This window comes from Mytilus edulis, chromosome 5 (genome assembly GCF_963676685.1).
Source record: "Mytilus edulis chromosome 5, xbMytEdul2.2, whole genome shotgun sequence".
Classification (NCBI taxonomy): Eukaryota; Metazoa; Mollusca; class Bivalvia; order Mytilida; family Mytilidae; genus Mytilus; species Mytilus edulis.
The window spans coordinates 72,497,553-72,504,595 of NC_092348.1; positions in this window are offsets into that span (position 1 = coordinate 72,497,553).

The window sequence follows — 7,043 nt, forward strand, 5'->3', positions numbered from 1 at the left end:
GTAAAAGTTAACGACGACGGACGCAGGACGACGACGGACGACGGACGCAGGACGACGGACGCCGGACGCAAAGTGATGGGAAAAGCTCACTTGGCCCTTCGGGCCAGGTGAGCTAAAAAGGCGAAATATACCAAACGGACATTCAAACTCATAAGTCGAAAATAAACTGACAACACCATGGCTAAAAAAGAAAAAGACAAACCGACAACCAACCGTTCACAAAACACAACATAAAAAACTAAAGAATGAGCATCACAAACGCAACCAAAAACTAGGGGTGATCTCAGGATGTCCGGAAGGGTAAGCATATCCTGCTCCACATGTGGCACCCGTCGTGTTGCTCATGTTAGTACAAACACGGTGATAAGTCCAATTCGGTAGGTCACATTCGGGGAAAAGGGGATGGGGTTATAGTTACAAGAATTGAAAAATATCCGTTGTCATCTGCTAAACGGATATTCCATAAAGGTCAACCAACTTGTGATGGTGTCCGTAAATTTTATGAAGGGATGATTTCGACTTCATCACTTGGAACTCTTGGTTTAATAGCTTCCTTTTGAGCAGCAACCTTCTATCAAGGAAATCATGATAGGAAATACAAGGCCTGGAATATCGTATCACCATGGAGATATATGACAATCTAACAAGACACAAACATTTGACATATTATAAGTCCAATTTTAAGTCGACTTGTCTTCTGTTAAATTCATAAAAGATTTTTGTTTGGCGATGAAACATCATAAAACAATCAAAATTTGAATTGAACCTACAAATTCGTGTACATGAAGCTTCCACGCTATCACGCGAACACCAAGGTGGTATTTTGAAATAAACAAGATAAATATCTGTCTTGTCTTTTTTTTTCGCCAGTGACTGAGCAATTCCACCACTTTATTCAATACTAAACCAGTATATAGTCTTTTAAAAAAAAAAAAAAAAATGATTTCACAGTGTATATGACATGTTTATGGATTGCAATACAAAGGGGATACTTCTAACATATCTAAATGAAAATAGCACGCAATATATAATAATGTATTCTAAAACTGTTATCGTTTCGTCTAACAAACTCCAATTATGTTTAATTTCAATCTTTAAAAAACAAGATTGATATATATTTAAATGTAATGTAAAAATTCTAAAAAAATGTGAGTTCTTTGTGTTTGTGTTCAGTCAAACTTCATCCATTGTTTTCTAGCGGTGATCGTAACAATTAATCCGATGTTATTTGTGTGATGTTTTTGAATTTTTTTTTCATTTCGCCGGAATGTTATCTATTGTCAACTTCTTTTTGTATCATATATAACCTCCTTGCATATACCAAGGCGATTTTTCAGGATTAATTTATTTGATACCAAAATTAAACAAAATTATGACGCCTGTCCCAAGTCAGGAGCCTCTGGCATTTGTTAGTCTTGTATTATTTTAATTTTAGTTTCTTGTGTACAATTTGTAAATTAGTATGGCGTTCATTATCACTGGACTAGTATATATTTGTTTAGGGGCCAGCTGAAGGATGCCTCCAGGTGCGGGAATTTCTCGCTACATTGAAGACCTGTTGGTGACCTTCTGCTGTTGTTTTTTTCTATGGTTGGGTTGTTATCTCTTTGACACATTCCCCATTTCCATTCTCAATTTTATCATATCAGATATCATTTATTATCTTAGATGCTCATAAAAAATAACAAGATAGGTATTGGCAGGAAATGGCCACAGCATTTATTAACAGATATGATATATGTACTATTATATGAAATGCAATTTGTGATACATGTAGATATATGAACTAAAATTAACTGATAAAAATGCATATGTGTCTTTGAAAATGTTATATGATGATCGCCGAATATGTTTGAGGTGGCAGACCATATATGAAAAGGGGAAGTTCAAGATAAGCTATTAACCCTGGAAATCAGAGGCTAATGCTATCATACGATTACAATAAGTCTGTAAACTGCAAATATGTTATCTAAGCGCAGCGAAATCTGCCATAAATCAAGCGACTAACCCTGGATATCAGAAGTTATCGCTACCAACGCAAAGTTTAATAAAAATCAGAAAAAAACAACAACAAACTAATAAATTTCTTTCCAAGTCATCCATTCAATTTCTATATGCATGCACGTCAACTCCTCGTCCAGGATTAATCTTTTTTCTTGAATGACCGTCTCGTCATTAGAACTTTTGTACATCTTTCCACATAGAGTGTTGATTTAATTGATGTAGTCTAGACAATACAATTCTGAAATAAACAAACAAAACCAAACAGCAGTATCTTCCGTAGGAATTGCATTCTACTAATAAATTTAAGGGAGGGTGGGCGGGTTTTAGAAGATAAATCTATGGCTAAAAAATGCGTCTGCTTTTCCTAAATGTCGACGTCAAAAAGGAGGATTATGGGTAAATCAATCACTTGCAAAGATCGATAATCCAACTAAAAACCAAATACTATTACTTGACGATGTAGTATAACGACGGACAGTGGTATGAGCACTACCGATAACTGATTTAAATTTTAGATTTTAAATCCTATTATCTTAGATGCTCATAAAAAATAACAAGATAGGTATTGGCAGGAAATGGCCACAGCATTTATTAACAGATATGATATATGTACTATTATATGAAATGCAATTTGTGATACATGTAGATATATGAACTAAAATTAACTGATAAAAATGCATATGTGTCTTTGAAAATGTTATATGATGATCGCCGAATATGTTTGAGGTGGCAGACCATATATGAAAAGGGGAAGTTCAAGATAAGCTATTAACCCTGGAAATCAGAGGCTAATGCTATCATACGATTACAATAAGTCTGTAAACTGCAAATATGTTATCTAAGCGCAGCGAAATCTGCCAAATTGGCGGTGCTGCGACAATTTTAGCCTATAGTTAAAATTTTCACAGAACCGTCAACCGCCAATAAAATTGGGGGGAGCTGCGCATAGCTGTGCCATTTCAAGCAAAATTTGATTAAAATAATTTTCTGATAAATGAATATGCCATTATATGATATAAATTGTAAATTAACAAGCAACTATTTGTATTATTTATAAAACAGCCCAATAATGTCGATGTTTCGTTTAACTGTTCACTAAGAACATATATAGGCAACTAAAAAATTGTCAAATAGATATAGGAAGATGTGGTGTGAGTGCCAATGTGACAACTCTCCATCCGAATAACAATTTAAAAAAAACGTAAACCATTATAGGTCAATGTAGGCCTTCAACACGGAGCCTTGGCTCACACCGAACAACAAGCTATAAATTGCCCCAAAATTACTAGTGCAAAACCATTCAAACGGGAAAACCAATGGTCTAATCTATATATATATAATGCAATATTTGAAGACCGTCATTGCAGTCTTGGCAATAAAACTCGAGACCAAATCAAGTTGTAACAGGCAAATCAATATATAACCTTGATATAAATTGAACTAGCTAATGATGAAAGTAACCTAGTTTGATATTTTAAATATATCATTTCCCAATGTGCACTGTAATATAGCTGTGAGGATCTTCCAATCTTCGCATTAGAATATTCTTCACCTTAGAGATAGTTAAGCCATCGGTAAAAACAAACCTACCATCAAATTTTCACTTCCGACCTTTTCAAAGCCAAATTACCTCCTCCCGGTCGTTGTCTTGCTTCCAAAATCACATTCTTAATAATTGACGACCTAACAATCCAATCCCTTATAGGAGAATCGGCAACATACACACAATTAACTGGGAATTCGTATATGTAACGCAAATATACACCCGCTTTCAAACGACCTAAATATTTTATTGGATAATCCATCACAACACAAGTTCTCTCCATATATAGATATATGAAGATGTGGTATGAGTGCCAATGAGACAAATATCCATCCAAGTCACAATTTATAGAAGTAACCATTATAGGTCCATACCTATGTTGAATGAGTTCGACGAACAACGAGAATGTTTAATACCTAAAACATGTAGAGATCATATTTTGAGTATTGTAGAAAATTGGTATTTAGTCAAACTAGCTAACCATCAAAAGACAAAATAGAGGTCCACCTACTACAAGTCTATCTGGCAAATAGCAAAGCAATAAAAGCCACTGGACAAACACATTTGTCTAATTGCTCAGGAAGAATGTGTAAAGTTGTATATTATTTTGAAGTGTTTTACCATCAGACAATCTGTGATCAACTGATAACGTGCCTTGCTATAATTTGCGTGTAAATTTGAACTATATTTATTTGTTTAACTTTCAATAATGATACACAATGTACAGTGCATCATAAGCCTATTTGGCTGGCTGAAAATTACTTGTATATATGAATGTAATTGCTTGTTATAATTCAGGTTGCACTTTAATATTAAAATACTCTATTCTATAGTTAACCCTCTACCAAACTGATCGGTCTTAGATGAAACCAAATGAGTTTCTACATATTTCTTGTAAATTATGACATCAGTCTTGTTTAAAGCATGATTTGTAGACCATGTATTGCTCATATTTTGAACTGTCAACTCCCCAGCCATACATAAAAAGACCACAAGCCAAGGAAAAACAGCCTGGAATATCATAGCTTTGTATGCAGAACTTCATATACCTGATAATATTGACAAATTACGATGCAATATCTCTCTTAAAAAGTCAACCTACTGTCCATCTGGAGCAACCTTGAACGTTCCAAACCAACGCTTACTGTAAATTTTGAGTAAAGTCTTCATACACATTTAGCTTATTGTAAATGCTTAAGCCAGATCAAGCTGATCGATGTGTACGTATTGTTGAATTAGCAAATCCTAATTTAAAATATATGCAGTAAAAGCACAATGTCCTGCAAGGACATAAGCCATACATTGGCAAGACCGAAATCTTTCCCGAAACTGTTTAACAAATGTAAAGCCCGTGTAAACTTTTCGTACTATCTACTACCGATTTGTGTATTTGAAAGTCTATTCCAGTTTCGAAATGACCATATGAAAGTTATGTGTGGTATAATAAATGCTTCCGGTCCCAATGTACGGGATCGGATCACCCGAAAACGAGACAGAGAATCTGCAGCTGCATTACTTGAGCCTGGAATATACAACGCTCAAATCTGAAATTAATTACCATTAATAACAATACTAGTGGACGAATCAACATCCTTACTAACTTTGATATTTGCTTGTTAATCATCAAATATAGTGCTTGGTTTTAATATAATCTTAATAAATAATAATTAAAAAAAATGTTGCTAAATTGAGAGGTTAGAATTATCTTTTAACAAAAATTTAATAAGATTAAAAGTATCTGATCCCAGTATAGCTCTTGATTGATTTTACATGATAGTAATACGAATTTACGTTAAATTTATTTGCGGTAGTTTAATTTTTTATTTATTCCCCGCTTTTCATATGATAACCTTAAGCCAAAAGTAAACCCCTCAGTCGGAGCTAGGAAGCTACACTTTTGTATAACCCCAAAGTTACATTCTTTTAATATTTTTTTTTTTTTTTTTTTTTTTTTTTTTTTTTTTAATTCAGTTGTGTTTATCCAATAGATGATACATCAGTTTGGATTCGAAATCAATGCAATCCAACTTCTATACAAAATTAAACATAAGATTAATATAACAAAAACTCTCAATTTGATATCTCTTTAAGATCAATTGTAATAGCATTTGCTAAAAATTCACCTCATATTTTGCCCAGTATACGAGTTCGTATTGACGGGATACTGCAACGAGTTGCTTACACGTGCCTTAAATCTCGGTCTAAACAGAGGCCTAGTTTGCTTAAATCTTACATTTCTGCCTGCCTTCAGGAAAACAGTCTTGTATGGGCACTGAATCATAAGTGGGTGTTCCTCAAAGCAACTTAAACAAGAATGAGTATAAGCACATGAATGATTCCCGCATGAACCTTGGTAATTGAATGCGTAACATTTTAAGCGCCCCATTCTTATTGCCATTACCAATACTAGACGGAGGATACATATTGAGTAGCCATAAGTCAGGGTCAACAACAGCCCAAGAACCAGCTGGATCCTGTGACATTTTGAGACGAAATTTTTCATCGTACGACTTCCATCCTAGTGCGCACCACTTAGCGCCTAGCCGTATACTATGTATGTACTTGAGTAAATCTTGAAAAACAGTCGAGTGATCAGTAGTACAAAATATACTAATCTAGACTAAAAAAAACGCATCTGTCCAGTTACCCAATGTACCTATTGTGTAAATTTCTGTTTTGTTGCTGTCTTGGTTGTATTCCGGGGGAGGGGAGTTACTGACTATCTTTTCAGGTATAACTGTGCCGACAGCACTTTCTAAATCATACCCGTTCTAACCAGAAAACATTGCAAAACATACCCTGTTCTAAACAGAAATATTGTAGAAAAAAAAATCACCTTCTAGACATGCTTAGAATGCGAAAATGTATACCCTGTTCTAGACACGTACGCTTGTAAAATGTACACCTTATTCTGGCCAGAGACCTTTATTTTCTAGACTAGTTCAGAAATATAAATCCTGTCACCAAACAGTTTATCAATGTAAGCAAAAAACATACGTGTTTCAATATCCAGTATCCAATCTGTTCTTTTTAATTCAATTGTTTAAAAATTAAACCTGTTCCCGACAGCAGGGCAAGAAAAAGCAACCCTGTTCTAATCAGCAAGACATGAAAATAAGGGGCCTGTTTCTGTGTCACATTCTTACATATAAAAATAAAGGAAGACCCCCCTTTTTTGGGGGGTATCACAAGTCCTGTAAAATAACGACTTTCTAATTATCCACAGAAGAGGCCTCTGAATAAGCTAATGGTAAGGCCAGATCAACATATTCGCCTGAAATGTTTTAACTTATCGACATTTCTTGCAAGATCATCATTGTCCTTACTACACGGAGATGGATTTTGAAAAACTGGAAAATTACCTGATTATCATCAGCAGAACTAGAAGTAGCGGTCGTGAATACCGGAGCCATAGTAAGTCATAGACATAACCTCTGAACTGTGTAAAGTTGTTGCTACTGGACCCTCTATATATATGTTAACACTCGAATCTCCA